General features: G+C 39.7%; 1 pseudogene; it reads right to left on the reverse strand.

The window, feature by feature from the left end:
* The window catches only part of LOC115130106 (MAP7 domain-containing protein 2-like), a 54414-nt pseudogene extending 40961 nt beyond the window's left edge, over positions 1-13453 (reverse strand).
* Between the last annotated feature and the right edge of the window lie 2513 nt (positions 13454-15966).

Consider the following 15966-nt stretch of genomic DNA (forward strand, 5'->3'; position numbering starts at 1 on the left):
AGACTTAGGGGTTAGGTTTAGACTTAGGGGTTAGGTTTAGGGTTAGAATTAGACTTAGGGGTTAGGTTTAGAATTAGACTTAGGGGTTAGGTTTAGAATTAGATTTAGGGGTTAGGTTTAGGGTTAGAATTAGACTTAGGGGTTAGGTTTAGAATTAGACTTAGGGGTTAGTTATAGGGTTAGAATTAGACTAAGGGGTTAGGTTTATAATTAGACTTAGGGGTTAGTTTTAGGGTTAGAATTAGACTTAGGGGTTAGGTTTAGAATTAGACTTAGGGGGGTTAGGTTTGGGGTTAGAATTAGACTTAGGGGTTAGGTTTAGAATTAGACTTAAGGGTTAGGTTTAGAATTAGACTTAGGGGTTAGGTTTAGAATTAGACTTAGGGGTTAGGTTTAGGGTTAGAATTAGACTTAGGGGTTAGGTTTACAATTAGACTTAGGGTTAGGTTTACAATTAGACTTAGGGGTTAGGTTTACAATTAGACTTAGGGGTTAGGTTTACAATTAGACTTAGGGGTTAGGTTTAGAATTAGACTTAGGGTTAGGTTTACAATTAGACTTAGGGTTAGGTTTACAATTAGACTTGGGTTAGGTTTACAATTAGACTTAGGGGTTAGGTTTTACAATTAGACTTAGGGGTTAGGTTTACAATTAGACTTAGGGGTTAGGTTTACAATTAGACTTAGGGGTTAGGTTTACAATTAGACTTAGGGGTTAGGTTTAGAATTAGACTTAGGGGTTAGGTTTAGGTTTAGAATTAGACTTAGGGGTTAGGTTTAGGGTTAGAATTAGACTTAGGGGTTAGGTTTAGAATTAGGGGTTTAGAATTAGGGTTAGGTTTAGAATTAGGGGTTTAGAATTAGGGGTTAGGTTTAGAATTAGGGGTTTAGAATTAGGGGTTAGGTTTAGAATTATGGGTTATGTTTAGAATTAGACTTAGGGGTTAGGTTTAGAATTAGACTAAGGGGTTAGGTTTAGAATTAGACTTAGGGGTTAGGTTTAGAATTAGACTTAGGGGTTAGGATTAGGGTTAGAATTAGATTTAGGGGTTAGGTTTAGAATTAGATTTAGGGGTTAGGTTTAGAATTAGACTTAGGGGTTAGGTTTAGGGTTAGAATTAGACTTAGGGGTTAGGTTTAGAATTAGGGGTTAGGTTTAGGTTTAGAATTAGACTTATGGGTTAGGTTTAGAATTAGACTTAGGGGTTAGGTTTAGAATTAGACTTAGGGGTTAGGTTTAGAATTAGACTTAGGGGTTAGGTTTACAATTAGACTTAGGGGTTAGGTTTAGGGATAGAATTAGACTTAGGGGTTAGGTTTACAATTAGACTTAGGGGTTAGGATTAGGGTTAGAATTAGATTTAGGGGTTAGGTTTAGAATTAGATTTAGGGGTTAGGTTTAGAATTAGACTTAGGGGTTAGGTTTAGAATTAGATTTAGGGGTTAGGTTTAGGGTTAGAATTAGACTTAGGGGTTAGGTTTAGAATTAGACTTAGGGGTTAGTTATAGGGTTAGAATTAGACTTAGGGGTTAGGTTTATAATTAGACTTAGGGGTTAGTTTTAGGGTTAGAATTAGACTTAGGGGTTAGGTTTAGAATTAGACTTAGGGGTTAGGTTTGGGGTTAGAATTAGACTTAGGGGTTAGGTTTAGAATTAGACTTAAGGGTTAGGTTTAGAATTAGACTTAGGGGTTAGGTTTAGAATTAGACTTAGGGGTTAGGTTTAGGGTTAGAATTAGACTTAGGGGTTAGGTTTACTACAATTAGACTTATGGGTTAGTTTTAGGGTTAGAATTAGACTTAGGGGTTAGGTTTAGAATTAGACATAGGGGTTAGGTTTAGAATTAGACTTAGGGGTTAGGTTTAGACTTAGGGGTTAGGTTTAGGGTTAGAATTAGACTTAGGGGTTAGGTTTAGAATTAGACTTAGGGGTTAGGTTTAGGGATAGAATTAGACTTAGGGGTTAGGTTTACAATTAGACTTAGGGGTTAGTTTTAGGGTTAGAATTAGACTTAGGGGTTAGGTTTAGAATTAGACATAGGGGTTAGGTTTAGAATTAGACTTAGGGGTTAGGTTTAGACTTAGGGGTTAGGTTTAGGGTTAGAATTAGACTTAGGGGTTAGGTTTAGAATTAGACTTAGGGGTTAGGTTTAGAATTAGATTTAGGGGTTAGGTTTAGGGTTAGAATTAGACTTAGGGGTTAGTTATAGGGTTAGAATTAGACTAAGGGGTTAGGTTTATAATTAGACTTAGGGGTTAGTTTTAGGGTTAGAATTAGACTTAGGGGTTAGGTTTAGAATTAGACTTAGGGGTTAGGTTTGGGGTTAGAATTAGACTTAGGGGTTAGGTTTAGAATTAGACTTAAGGGTTAGGTTTAGAATTAGACTTAGGGGTTAGGTTTAGAATTAGACTTAGGGGTTAGGTTTAGGGTTAGAATTAGACTTAGGGGTTAGGTTTACAATTAGACTTAGGGTTAGGTTTACAATTAGACTTAGGGGTTAGGTTTACAATTAGACTTAGGGGTTAGGTTTACAATTAGACTTAGGGGTTAGGTTTACAATTAGACTTAGGGGTTAGGTTTACAATTAGACTTAGGGGTTAGGTTTACAATTAGACTTAGGGGTTAGGTTTACAATTAGACTTAGGGGTTAGGTTTAGAATTAGACTTAGGGGTTAGGTTTAGGTTTAGAATTAGACTTAGGGGTTAGGTTTAGGGTTAGAATTAGACTTAGGGGTTAGGTTTAGAATTAGGGGTTTAGAATTAGGGGTTAGGTTTAGAATTAGGGGTTTAGAATTAGGGGTTAGGTTTAGAATTAGGGGTTTAGAATTAGGGGTTAGGTTTAGAATTATGGGTTATGTTTAGAATTAGACTAAGGGGTTAGGTTTAGAATTAGACTTAGGGGTTAGGATTAGGGTTAGAATTAGATTTAGGGGTTAGGTTTAGAATTAGATTTAGGGGTTAGGTTTAGAATTAGACTTAGGGGTTAGGTTTAGGGTTAGAATTAGACTTAGGGGTTAGGTTTAGAATTAGAGGTTAGGTTTAGGTTTAGAATTAGACTTAGGGGTTAGGTTTAGAATTAGACTTAGGGGTTAGGTTTAGAATTAGACTTAGGGGTTAGGTTTAGAATTAGACTTAGGGGTTAGGTTTACAATTAGACTTAGGGGTTAGGTTTAGGGATAGAATTAGACTTAGGGGTTAGGTTTACAATTAGACTTAGGGGTTAGGATTAGGGTTAGAATTAGATTTAGGGGTTAGGTTTAGAATTAGATTTAGGGGTTAGGTTTAGAATTAGACTTAGGGGTTAGGTTTAGGGTTAGAATTAGACTTAGGGGTTAGGTTTAGAATTAGGGGTTAGGTTTAGGTTTAGAATTAGACGTAGGGGTTAGGTTTAGAATTAGACTTAGGGGTTAGGTTTAGACTTAGGGGTTAGGTTTAGGGTTAGAATTAGACTTAGGGGTTAGGTTTAGAATTAGACTTAGGGGTTAGGTTTAGAATTAGACATAGGGGTTAGGTTTAGAATTAGACTTAGGGGTTAGGTTTAGACTTAGGGGTTAGGTTTAGGGTTAGAATTAGACTTAGGGGTTAGGTTTAGAATTAGACTTAGGGGTTAGGTTTAGGGATAGAATTAGACTTAGGGGTTAGGTTTACAATTAGACTTAGGGGTTAGTTTTAGGGTTAGAATTAGACTTAGGGGTTAGGTTTAGAATTAGACATAGGGGTTAGGTTTAGAATTAGACTTAGGGGTTAGGTTTAGACTTAGGGGTTAGGTTTAGGGTTAGAATTAGACTTAGGGGTTAGGTTTAGAATTAGACTTAGGGGTTAGGTTTAGAATTAGATTTAGGGGTTAGGTTTAGGGTTAGAATTAGACTTAGGGGTTAGGTTTAGAATTAGACTTAGGGGTTAGTTATAGGGTTAGAATTAGACTAAGGGGTTAGGTTTATAATTAGACTTAGGGGTTAGTTTTAGGGTTAGAATTAGACTTAGGGGTTAGGTTTAGAATTAGACTTAGGGGTTAGGTTTGGGGTTAGAATTAGACTTAGGGGTTAGGTTTAGAATTAGACTTAAGGGTTAGGTTTAGAATTAGACTTAGGGGTTAGGTTTAGAATTAGACTTAGGGGTTAGGTTTAGGGTTAGAATTAGACTTAGGGGTTAGGTTTACAATTAGACTTAGGGGTTAGGTTTACAATTAGACTTAGGGGTTAGGTTTACAATTAGACTTAGGGGTTAGGTTTACAATTAGACTTAGGGGTTAGGTTTAGAATTAGACTTGGGGTTAGGTTTACAATTAGACTTAGGGGTTAGGTTTACAATTAGACTTAGGGGTTAGGTTTACAATTAGACTTAGGGGTTAGGTTTACAATTAGACTTAGGGGTTAGGTTTACAATTAGACTTAGGGGTTAGGTTTACAATTAGACTTAGGGGTTAGGTTTACAATTAGACTTAGGGGTTAGGTTTAGAATTAGACTTAGGGGTTAGGTTTAGGTTTAGAATTAGACTTAGGGGTTAGGTTTAGGGTTAGAATTAGACTTAGGGGTTAGGTTTAGAATTAGGGGTTTAGAATTAGGGGTTAGGTTTAGAATTAGGGGTTTAGAATTAGGGGTTAGGTTTAGAATTAGGGGTTTAGAATTAGGGGTTAGGTTTAGAATTATGGGTTATGTTTAGAATTAGACTTAGGGTTAGGTTTAGAATTAGACTAAGGGGTTAGGTTTAGAATTAGACTTAGGGGTTAGGTTTAGAATTAGACTTAGGGGTTAGGATTAGGGTTAGAATTAGATTTAGGGGTTAGGTTTAGAATTAGATTTAGGGGTTAGGTTTAGAATTAGACTTAGGGGTTAGGTTTAGGGTTAGAATTAGACTTAGGGGTTAGGTTTAGAATTAGGGGTTAGGTTTAGGTTTAGAATTAGACTTATGGGTTAGGTTTAGAATTAGACTTAGGGGTTAGGTTTAGAATTAGACTTAGGGGTTAGGTTTAGAATTAGACTTAGGGGTTAGGTTTACAATTAGACTTAGGGGTTAGGTTTAGGGATAGAATTAGACTTAGGGGTTAGGTTTACAATTAGACTTAGGGGTTAGGATTAGGGTTAGAATTAGATTTAGGGGTTAGGTTTAGAATTAGATTTAGGGGTTAGGTTTAGAATTAGACTTAGGGGTTAGGTTTAGGGTTAGAATTAGACTTAGGGGTTAGGTTTAGAATTAGGGGTTAGGTTTAGGTTTAGAATTAGACGTAGGGGTTAGGTTTAGAATTAGACTTAGGGGTTAGGTTTACAATTAGACTTAGGGGTTAGGTTTAGAATTAGACTTAGGGGTTAGGTTTAGGGTTAGAATTAGACTTAGGGGTTGGGTTTAGAATTAGATTTAGGGGTTAGGTTTAGAATTAGACTTAGGGGTTAGGTTTAGAATTAGACTTAGGGGTTAGGTTTAGAATTAGACATAGGGGTTAGGTTTAGAATTAGACTTAGGGGTTAGGTTTAGACTTAGGGGTTAGGTTTAGGGTTAGAATTAGACTTAGGGGTTAGGTTTAGAATTAGACTTAGGGGTTAGGTTTAGGGATAGAATTAGACTTAGGGGTTAGGTTTACAATTAGACTTAGGGGTTAGTTTTAGGGTTAGAATTAGACTTAGGGGTTAGGTTTAGAATTAGACATAGGGGTTAGGTTTAGAATTAGACTTAGGGGTTAGGTTTAGACTTAGGGGTTAGGTTTAGGGTTAGAATTAGACTTAGGGGTTAGGTTTAGAATTAGACTTAGGGGTTAGGTTTAGAATTAGATTTAGGGGTTAGGTTTAGGGTTAGAATTAGACTTAGGGGTTAGGTTTAGAATTAGACTTAGGGGTTAGTTATAGGGTTAGAATTAGACTAAGGGGTTAGGTTTATAATTAGACTTAGGGGTTAGTTTTAGGGTTAGAATTAGACTTAGGGGTTAGGTTTAGAATTAGACTTAGGGGTTAGGTTTGGGGTTAGAATTAGACTTAGGGGTTAGGTTTAGAATTAGACTTAAGGGTTAGGTTTAGAATTAGACTTAGGGGTTAGGTTTAGAATTAGACTTAGGGGTTAGGTTTAGGGTTAGAATTAGACTTAGGGGTTAGGTTTACAATTAGACTTAGGGGTTAGGTTTACAATTAGACTTAGGGGTTAGGTTTACAATTAGACTTAGGGGTTAGGTTTACAATTAGACTTAGGGGTTAGGTTTAGAATTAGACTTAGGGGTTAGGTTTACAATTAGACTTAGGGGTTAGGTTTACAATTAGACTTAGGGGTTAGGTTTACAATTAGACTTAGGGGTTAGGTTTACAATTAGACTTAGGGGTTAGGTTTACAATTAGACTTAGGGGTTAGGTTTACAATTAGACTTAGGGGTTAGGTTTACAATTAGACTTAGGGGTTAGGTTTAGAATTAGACTTAGGGGTTAGGTTTAGGTTTAGAATTAGACTTAGGGGTTAGGTTTAGGGTTAGAATTAGACTTAGGGGTTAGGTTTAGAATTAGGGGTTTAGAATTAGGGGTTAGGTTTAGAATTAGGGGTTTAGAATTAGGGGTTAGGTTTAGAATTAGGGGTTTAGAATTAGGGGTTAGGTTTAGAATTATGGGTTATGTTTAGAATTAGACTTAGGGGTTAGGTTTAGAATTAGACTAAGGGGTTAGGTTTAGAATTAGACTTAGGGGTTAGGTTTAGAATTAGACTTAGGGGTTAGGATTAGGGTTAGAATTAGATTTAGGGGTTAGGTTTAGAATTAGATTTAGGGGTTAGGTTTAGAATTAGACTTAGGGGGTTAGGTTTAGGGTTAGAATTAGACTTAGGGGTTAGGTTTAGAATTAGGGGTTAGGTTTAGGTTTAGAATTAGACTTATGGGTTAGGTTTAGAATTAGACTTAGGGGTTAGGTTTAGAATTAGACTTAGGGGTTAGGTTTACAATTAGACTTAGGGGTTAGGTTTAGGGATAGAATTAGACTTAGGGGTTAGGTTTACAATTAGACTTAGGGGTTAGGATTAGGGTTAGAATTAGATTTAGGGGTTAGGTTTAGAATTAGATTTAGGGGTTAGGTTTAGAATTAGACTTAGGGGTTAGGTTTAGGGTTAGAATTAGACTTAGGGGTTAGGTTTAGAATTAGGGGTTAGGTTTAGGTTTAGAATTAGACGTAGGGGTTAGGTTTAGAATTAGACTTAGGGGTTAGGTTTACAATTAGACTTAGGGGTTAGGTTTAGAATTAGACTTAGGGGTTAGGTTTAGGGTTAGAATTAGACTTAGGGGTTGGGTTTAGAATTAGATTTAGGGGTTAGGTTTAGAATTAGACTTAGGGGTTAGGTTTAGAATTGGGGGTTAGGTTTAGGGTTAGAATTAGACTTAGGGGTTCGGTTTAGAATTAGACTTAGGGGTTAGGTTTAGGGTTAGAATTAGACTTAGGGGTTAGGTTTAGAATTAGACTTAGGGGTTAGGTTTAGGGTTAGAATTAGACTTAGGGGTTAGGTTTACAATTAGACTTAGGGGTTAGGTTTACAATTAGACTTAGGGGTTAGGTTTAGAATTAGACTTAGGGGTTAGGTTTAGAATTAGACTTAGGGGTTAGGTTTACAATTAGACTTAGGGGTTAGGTTTAGAATTAGACTTAGGGGTTAGGTTTAGAATTAGACTTAGGGGTTAGGTTTACAATTAGACTTAGGGGTTAGGTTTAGAATTAGACTTAGGGGTTAGGTGTAGATTTAGGGGTTAGGTTTAGGGTTAGAATTACACTTAGGGGGTTAGGTTTAGAATTAGACTTAGGGGTTAGGTTTGGGGTTAGAATTAGACTTAGGGGTTAGGTTTAGAATTAGACTTAGGGGTTAGGTTTAGACTTAGGGGTTAGGTTTAGAATTAGACTTAGGGGTTAGGTTTAGACTTAAGGGTTAGGTTTAGAATTAGACTTAGGGGTTAGGTTTAGAATTAGACTTAGGGGTTAGGTTTAGGGTTAGAATTAGACTTAGGGGTTAGGTTTACAATTAGACTTAGGGGTTAGGTTTAGAATTAGACTTAGGGGTTAGGTTTAGAATTAGACTTAGGGGTTAGGTTTAGAATTGGGGGTTAGGTTTAGGCTTAGAATTAGACGTAGGGGTTAGGTTTAGAATTAGACTTAGGGGTTAGGTTTAGAATTAGGGGTTAGGTTTAGGTTTAGAATTAGACGTAGGGGTTAGGTTTAGAATTAGACTTAGGGGTTAGATTTACAATTAGACTTAGGGGTTAGGTTTAGAATTAGACTTAGGGGTTAGGTTTAGGGTTAGAATTAGACTTAGGGGTTGGGTTTAGAATTAGATTTAGGGGTTAGGTTTAGAATTAGACTTAGGGGTTAGGTTTAGAATTAGACTTAGGGGTTAGGTTTAGAATTGGGGGTTAGGTTTAGGGTTAGAATTAGACTTAGGGGTTAGGTTTAGAATTAGACTTAGGGGTTAGGTTTAGGGTTAGAATTAGACTTAGGGGTTAGGTTTAGAATTAGACTTAGGGGTTAGGTTTAGAATTAGACTTAGGGGTTAGGTTTAGAATTAGACTTAGGGGTTAGGTTTAGACTTAGGGGTTAGGTTTAGAATTAGACTTAGGGGTTAGGTTTAGACTTAGGGGTTAGGTTTAGAATTAGACTTAGGGGTTAGGTTTAGGGTTAGAATTAGATTTAGGGGTTAGGTTTAGAATTAGGGGTTAGGTTTAGGTTTAGAATTAGACGTAGGGGTTAGGTTTAGAATTAGACTTAGGGGTTAGGTTTACAATTAGACTTAGGGGTTAGGTTTAGAATTAGACTTAGGGGTTAGGTTTAGAATTAGACTTAGGGGTTAGGTTTAGAATTGGGGGTTAGGTTTAGGGTTAGAATTAGACTTAGGGGTTAGGTTTAGGGTTAGAATTAGACTTAGGGGTTAGGTTTAGAATTAGACTTAGGGGTTAGGTTTAGGGTTAGAATTAGACTTAGGGGTTAGGTTTACAATTAGACTTAGGGGTTAGGTTTAGAATTAGACTTAGGGGTTAGGTTTAGGGTTAGACTTAGGGGTTAGGTTTAGGGTTAGAATTACACTTAGGGGGATAGGTTTAGGGGGACTTAGGTTTTTGGGGTTAGAATTAGACTTAGGGGTTAGGTTTAGGTTTGGGGTTTAGAATTAGACTTAGGGGTTAGGTTTAGAATTAGACTTAGGGGTTAGGTTTAGGGTTAGAATTAGATTTAGGGGTTAGGTTTAGAATTAGACTTAGGGGTTAGGGTTAGAATTAGACTTAGGGGTTAGGTTTAGACTTAGGGGTTAGGTTTAAACTTAGGGGTTAGGTTTAAACTTAGGGGTTAGGTTTAGAATTAGACTTAGGGGTTAGGTTTAGAATTAGACTTAGGGGTTAGGTTTAGAATTAGACTTAGTACACCCAAACAAGGGCACTGCGTTATCCACCTCTGGCCTTTCCCTACCACTGAGGAAGTACTTTCCCGCTCAGCCCAGTCAAAACTGTTAGGTCTGGCCCCCAATGGTGGAACAAACTCCCTCACGGGGGACAGCGGAGTCAATCACCACCTTCCGGAGACACCTTAGACCTCTTTAAGGAATACCTAGGATTAAAGTTCCCTCTCACCCCCTCCCCTGAAAAGATTTAGACTTACTGGGGTCATAAGGTGAATGCACCATTTGACTTGGAGGGTCTGTTGAGGTTTAGGTTTAGAATTAGACTTATAGGTTAGGTTTAGAATTAGACTTATAGGTTAGGTTTAGAATTAGACTTAGGTTAGGTTTAGGGCAGTGGCATGTATTCATGTTTGCCAAGGGAAGCCGGCCTTCCTCAAAAAATGTACCAGGAAAAAACAAAAATTCTTTATTCCCTCTATGTTTCAGCAAGAGGCTGAATCTCACAGGAGAAAGCATCCAAGCGAGCGAAACAGTGTAGGCCATTTATCTGATGCTATCTGGTCCAAACAAGTATGACATTGTTAAAGAAAAAAATATATACAAAAAATTAGTTAGAATTAGGGTTAGGGTTAGGGTTAGGTTTAGGAGTTAGGGAAAATAGGATTTTGAATGGGAATCAATTGTTCGGTCCTAACAAGGATACTAAAACAAACATGGTGTGTTTGCGTGTTTGTCACAACAACAGATGACAGAGCCATCCAGTCAGTTCAGTTTGGAAGCAGTGATTCATACCATGACTCTTCTCTCTCTCCTCTCTCCTCCCTCTCACGAGCTGCACTTTGTCCATCCGCGGTGACCCTTACACACACGAAGAGAAGAGAGAAGAGAGAAGAGAAACAGTCAGTGAGCATATAGAGGGGCAATTACGAACAGAAGGGAAACTCACAGAACATCACGTGTTTCATACTGTTAGAAAAACATTGGAGAGGTTGCAGTGTACCGCTGGTTGTACCAGTACTAAGTCGCATTCAATTAACAACAAACTGGATCCACAGTAGATATTCAGCCCTTCTTGGAGAAAGCTACTCAAACCCGGATTAAGCACATACATGCTTTTTAGTCCAGGAGTAAACTTAATCTGGTTCATGAATCTAGCCCATACAGATACAATGGAAGGTCATTAAAATACGTAAAACCGCTGGGCTGTTGTGATTGGACGACAGACGAGAAGGGGACACATGCCCATTGGTGAGTGGTCTTGTCCCAGTGATGATGGGCGATGTCATGACTGCTGATTGGAGGGTAGAGTCAGTCACACACAGCTGCCAGAACGGAACATTAAACTTTAGCACAGTGGGCTCACACAGTCAATCTTGACACACGCAGGTTCAATTCCATAGAATTCTATTTCAATGTTTGATTTCCGGTCGGCCAGACACTATATCCCCGGCCTAGATGACACCTGACCCAGTCTGTATGTGAGGGGGAGAGATATACATCGTCCAGGTAACCTGGAGGTCATCCCTCCATTTAGCTAGAGGACAGTGGGTATTGTGTGGTGTATGGCTTTCTGTCTGGCAGACTGTCAATAGACAGAAACAGCACTACAACGAGGTGCAGCAGGATCATGTCTATACTCAAACACACATGTTTGTTTTACTATCCTTGTGGGATAATTGATTCCCATTTAAAATCCTATTTTCCTTAACCCCTAACCCAAAACTCTAACCCCTAACCCAAAACTCTAACCCCTATCCCTAACCCAAAACTCTAACCCCTAGCCATAACCCAAAACTCTAACCCCTAACCCAAAACTCTAACCCCTAACCCAAAACTCTAACCCCTAACCCAAAACTCTAACCCCTATCCCTAACCCAAAACTCTAACCCCTAGCCATAACCCAAAACTCTAACCCCTATCCCTAACCCAAAACTCTAACCCCTAGCCCTAACCTAAAACTCTAACCCTAACCCAAAACCTAACCCAAAACTCTAACCCCTAACCATAACCCAAAACCCTAACCCAAAACTCTAACCCCTAACCCAAAACTCTAACCCCTATCCCTAACCCAAAACTCTAACCCCTAGCCCTAACCTAAAACTCTAACCCCTAACCATAACCCAAAACTCTAACCCCTAATCATAACCCAAAACCCTAACCCAAAACTCTAACCCCTAGCCATAACCCAAAACTCTACCCCTAACCACAACCCAAAACCCTAACCCAAAACTCTAACCCAAAACCCTAACCCAGAACTCTAACCCCTAGCCATAACCCTAACCCAAAACTCTAACCCCTAACTCTAACCCAAAAATCTAATCCCTATCCAAAACTCTTAACCCTAATCCTAACCCCTAACCATAACCCAAAACTCTAACCCCTAGCCATAACCCTAACCCAAAACTCTAACCCCTAGCCATAACCAAAAACCCTAACCCAAAACTCTAACCCCTAACCCTAACCCAAAACTCTAACCCATAACCCTAACCCAAAACTCTAAACCCTAACCCAAAACTCTAACCCCTAACCATAACCCAAAACCCTAACCCAAAACTCTAACCCCTAACCCACAAAACTCTAACCCCTATCCCTAACCCAAAACTCTAACCCCTAGCCCTAACCTAAAACTCTAACCCCTAACCATAACCCAAAACCCTAACCCAAAATTCTAACCCCTAACCCAAAACTCTAACCCCTAATCATAACCCAAAACCCTAACCCAAAACTCTAACCCCTAGCCATAACCCAAAACTCTACCCCTAACCCAAAACCCTAATCCAAAACTCTAACCCCTAACCCAAAACTCTAACCCCTAACCCAAAACTCTAACCCCTAGCCCAAAGCTCTAACCCTAGCCATAACCCAAAACTCAACCCCTATCCCTAACCCAAAACTCTAACCCCTAACCCAAAACTCTAACCCCTAATCATAACCCAAAACTCTACCCCCTAGCCCTAACCCAAAACTCTAACCCTAATCATAACCCAAAACTCTACCCCCTAGCCATAACCCAAAACTCTACCCCCTAGCCATAACCCAAAACTCTACCCCCTAGCCATAACCCAAAACTCTAACCCCTAGCCATAACCCTAACCCAAAACTCCAACCCCTAGCCATAACCCAAAACCCTAACCCAAAACTCTAACCCCTAACCCTAACCCAAAACTCTAACCCCTAACCCTAACCCAAAAATCTAATCCCTATCCAAAACTCTTAACCCTAATCCTAACCCCTAACCTGAAACTCTTAACCCCTAATCCTAACCACAGCTTCTACCCCCAAGACATAAGACTGAACAACTAATCAAATGACCACCAGACTATTTACATGGGGGTTGCAACTCAATATTAGGAAGGTGTTATTAATGTTTTGTATTCTCAGTGTATATACACGCTATATGCACACAGCAAGAAGCAGGTGTTCTTTACTGTCATAAGATATGTACATTTATGTAAATATATGCAGTCAGATCTGCCCCATGGGTATAAACACATATTATGTTAAATAAGATGGTTTCTTATTCTTGAGAGATAAGTCACATTTTAACATCAATAAATTAACAAATCTGCTAACACTCACTGAGTCAGGTGAGTTATAGTAACATTCCCTATAATACAAACATGCCCGTTCATTAATCAATACGGAAACATTTCATTTAATCGAAAGAACAATTGAATAGAGCAAAAAACATAATTCCCTAACAATATCCTTATCCTAACCCTAGAACCATCATCCAATCAAAACAACCGCCAGTAAATCCTGAGCACATCATCATCATCTCACCTGTCACCTGGTGCCCAGCGCCTGGTTTGACTGTGGTCATCTCTGTTCCCACCACTACTGTACCTGTGTGTCTGACTCCTGATTCAACAGCAGCAACAAATCAAACCAGCCTGAACACGACTGCGGCAGAACTGAGATAGAGAGAGAGAAACAGAGTGGAGTGATGCCAGGAAGAGAGAGAGAGAAACAGAGAGAGAGATAAACAGAGAGAGAGAGAAACAGAGAGAGAGAAACAGAGAGAGAGAGAAACAGAGAGAGAGCGAGAGAGAGAAACAGAGAGAGCGAGAGAGAGAGAAACAGAGAGAGAGAAACAGAGAGAGAAAGAGAGCGAGTGTGAGTGCGAGAGAGAGAAACAGAGAGAGAGAGAAAGAGAGCGAGTGTGAGTGCGAGAGAGAGAGAGAGAAACAGAGAGAGAGAGAAACAGAGAGAGAGAGAAACAGAGAGAGAGAAACAGAGAGAGCGAGAGAGCGAAACAGAGAGAGAGAAAGAGAGCGAGTGCGAGAGAGAGAAACAGAGAAACAGAGAGAAATAGAGAGAAACAGAGAAACAAGAGAGAGAGAGAGAGCGAGTGCGAGAGAGAGAAACAGAGAGAGCGAGAGAGAAACAGAGAGAGAGAGAGAAACAGAGAGAGCGAGAGAGAGAAACCGACAGGGGAAATTAATGCGTTCGAGTGTCTTCGACGATAATCAAAGTCAATCCATCTGATACATTTGGCCATTTAAAAGAAAAAAGTATTATTTCTAATGAGACAGTTTAATCCATATCTGTATGGTTTAAGTCACATACCAACACATACGTGCCAGAGGGCTCTAAATTACGTCATTATTTACATCAAATAGAGTCCACACATGTCGGTTCAGTGGTCTGTCTCTCTCTCACGTCTCTCCCACACACGCGGAACCCGATTGGATAATTCATAGACTAAAAATAGAGCAGAGGGAACAGTGAATAACAGCAACCAATAGTCAGAGAATCAGCAGCGGGGTCTATGATAAAGATGTCAGGGGAAAGTACTCCCATAATGGACAGCATAAAAGGTTTGAAGCCCACTGAGAAGATAGAAGCTTGACGGCACACAAGCTTTCCCAGAGTAGGGCTAGAGGCACCTAGGGGCCACATGCATGGTTATACCTGGAACAGCTGTTGCTGCAGTTTGGCTCCATGAAAATATTTATGGAGCCGTTTGATGGTTGCCAAAACATGCTCAAAATGAAACATGTTTTTATACCTGACCATTGATTTGTAATTCCATTACACAGGCTGGCTGGTACAGTCCCCCATGTAGTTGTTTAGTCATGATGCGGCCCATAGAATGGAATGACAAGAAAGCACTATAATTCCTGAAGCCAATTTCTGGGGTGGGATTCATTCAAATGCAATTTACAGCCTCTTTCAGATCTCTGTTCCATGCATCTTTTGTCCATTGGTTCTCTCTCCGAGCCATTGTAACTGTGTTGCTTCCGTCCCTCTCCTCACCCCTACCTCTGGGCTCCAACTAGGGACCCATTGCACACATAAACAACTGCTTCCCTTGAAGCATCGTTACCCATCACTCCAAAAAGCCACGGCCCTTGCTGAGCAACGGAAACAACTACTTCAAGGTCTCCGAGCGAGTGACGTCACCAATTGAAACGCTATTAGCGCGCACCCCACTAGCTAGCCATTTCACACCGGTTACACTCACTCCCCTTTTGACCTCCTTTTCTGCAGCAACCAGTGATCGGGGTCACGGCACCAATGTAACAGTGTTGCTTCCGTCCCTCTCCTCGCCCCTACCTGGGCTCAAACCAGGGATCCTCTGCACATTAACTGCCTCCCACGAAGCTTCGTTACCTGTCGCTCCACAAAAGCCGCAGCCCTTGCAGAGCAAGGGAAACAACTACTTCAAGGTCTCAGAGCAAGTGACATCACCGACTGAAATGCTGTTAACGCACACCTCGCTAACTAGCTAACCATTTCACAGCAGTTACACCATGGCAGGACAGAGAACATCTCTCATCCCTTTTCACCCAGCTCCAAATATCTCCCTAGTGAGCGTTTATAGGCACATTATTTAGGCTAATGAAAACACACACATTTGAATAAGGTTGACTACTGTGAGCGCTTCCAGAAAATGTGCTGCACCAGAGCTTCGTTGTACATGGCACGTGCAGTGATCTGATAACACTGGGCCTCGTGGGGGTGTATTATGCAGAACAGCGGTGCCAAATAACAGTTCACACATGCACATGTCAGATACTGTATGTTCTAAAGGAACTAACCTTTACGTTGCCCTGGACATAGAAACAAGACATCTGCCCTGCTTATAAAGGGTCTGTCTGTTCAGGCTACATTTCAGAAGCAGTGATGATATGAGAAGGAGACAATAAAATGAGATTACAGGTCACCAGCCCAGTACAGCTCCACTCAGTAATGTGTAAAGTGTATGTCCCTCTCCTGTTCTTTCCTGCTGTCATCCTCACGCCGACATTCATTTACACACAAACATAAAGACCAATAACATTCGATGCAGAAAAAATATGAGTATTGCAACAGCTTTGTATTACTGGAGTTACAAAAAAAGCTTTAACATAACGATATTAATGCTCACCACCAACAACCCTGTGGATGAGGTTGTGCTGTAGGTCAGTGGCACCACCTAGTGGTTGATACATACAAGCACAGGCTACAGTCTTTCTCAGAGAAGAAAGGAGCTGTGTAAAATGTAACGTCAAAAAGTCCATGGAATTAAGTTCTTTATTGGAAATCACTATAAATCAGCCTTAATACATCATAGTAGCTCAGGCGCTGTCTATGGTGTTAAAGACACAGTTCAGTGATATTTAGCTAGCCTGGTCCCATTGTGT

Source organism: Oncorhynchus nerka, linkage group LG6 (genome assembly GCF_034236695.1).
Source record: "Oncorhynchus nerka isolate Pitt River linkage group LG6, Oner_Uvic_2.0, whole genome shotgun sequence".
NCBI classification, from domain to species: domain Eukaryota; kingdom Metazoa; phylum Chordata; class Actinopteri; order Salmoniformes; family Salmonidae; genus Oncorhynchus; species Oncorhynchus nerka.